This window comes from Galendromus occidentalis, unplaced genomic scaffold (genome assembly GCF_000255335.2).
Source record: "Galendromus occidentalis unplaced genomic scaffold, Mocc_1.1 scf7180000077180, whole genome shotgun sequence".
Lineage (NCBI taxonomy): Eukaryota > Metazoa > Arthropoda > Arachnida > Mesostigmata > Phytoseiidae > Galendromus > Galendromus occidentalis.
Window position 1 is genome coordinate 11,531 of NW_003805168.1, and position 1,708 is coordinate 13,238.

At 47.5% G+C, this 1,708-nt stretch overlaps 1 protein-coding gene across 1 annotated transcript in view; it reads right to left on the bottom strand.

Moving 5' to 3' along the window:
* LOC108863981 (uncharacterized) overlaps positions 1-1,708 on the bottom strand; it is a 4,618-nt gene that overhangs the window by 1,524 nt on the left and 1,386 nt on the right. The window lies entirely within an intron of this gene.

A 1,708-nucleotide genomic window follows, 5' to 3' on the forward strand; every position in this document is an offset into this window, starting at 1 on the left:
CGACAGATTCGATCCGAAGCGGGAGACCGAGCTACACACCGATGCGAGCACGGTCGGACTGGGAGCGATGCTCATTAAACGAGCGGAGAAGAAACCGAGATTGATTTACGCAATCAGTAGGAAGCTGTCACAGAGCGAGCAACGGTACCATTCGAAAAAATTAGAACAATTAGCAGTGGTTTGGGCGTAAGAACGATTCCGACATTATCTACATGGGATAAAGTTCGTGGTCGTATCCGATTGCAGCGCGATTCTGGGACTTAAAGCACAGTCGGGGTCAACTCAATTGTGTCGTTGGTGGGACCGGATCGCTGAATTCGATTTAACGGTCAAGTTCCGACCGGGCGTGCGGATGGCACATGTAGATGCGTTGAGTAGAGGACCATTCGAGTTAGCGGCGGAAGACTCGAGTGACGAGGAGAGACCGACGGATTCGAGAGTTGAAGCCGTGCTAGCGATATCGATGCGGCACAATGAGACGGCATCGATGCAGGCCATAGACGAGGATATAAAAGAAAGGAAGATCGCGCTGATGAAGCCGGATAAATCGAGATCGGTTCGTGAAAGAGCCTTTGCGAGGGGGTACGAGTTGGTCGATGGCCTGTTAATGAAGATCGTCGAAGACCGAGAAAATAACAGAGAACAGGAGGTAGTGAAATCGTGGAAAGCATTCGTTGTGCCGAGGCTACTACGGAAATACATTTTGGTCGAGTGTCATGACAGAATGGGACATTTCGGACTGCGAAAAACCTGGGAAACGATGAGACGATTTCACTGGTTCGAGGGGATGAAAGATTTCGCAAAATACCATCTTCGGGCTTGCTTGAACTGCATGTTCAATAAAAACCTAGCAGGAAAATAGGGACTATGTCACCCGATAAGACCCGAGCGGCGACCATTTCAAAAGGTCTTTATAGATCATATGGGACCACTGCCGGCTTCGAGAGGGAAGCAACACGTGATTGTTCTAGTGGACGGATTAACAAAACTCGTATTACTAGAGGCAGTGAGAACGACAGAAACGAGATACGTGATAGCGTTTCTCGAGAAAGTATTCCTGAACTATGGAGATCCAGAACTTCTGGTGTCAGACAGGGGAACAGCGTTCACAGCAACGATGTTCAAAAATTTTCTGATTAAGGAGGGAATCGAGCATACGTTAATCTCGACACAATTTCCACAGTCGAACGGATTAACGGAGAGAACGAGGTTGCGAGGCTATTGCGAGCATTGTCGGAAAGGGAAGATAAAACCGATTGGGCGGATAAAATTCTGCTAGCGCAGACAATGATTAATCGATCAGTGGCACGAGGAACGGGGAAGACGCCATTCGAAGTCCTTCACGGGTATCTACCGAGAGTAGATAATTTTTCGCAAGCAATTGAGAATTTACAAGAGTCCGTTTGGAGACCCGCGGAGGAAATACAAGAAGAAATCTGAGAACAGATCGAGAAAAGCCAAAGAGAGTATGCGAAGAATTACGATAAAAAGAGAAAACCACATAAGATAAGATACAGTGTGGGAGATGTAGTATTAGTGTCGAGACTGCCGATCCAAACCGGTCAGCCAACCAAGCTACAGCCGAAGTTTCGAGGACCATTGTCGATTGTCGAGGTGTTGCCGAATGATTCGTATCGTTTAGTACAGCTGGGAGTCGGTAAAACTATACGTGTACCGCCCATTGCTCGCAATTACGCTGGTATAATGT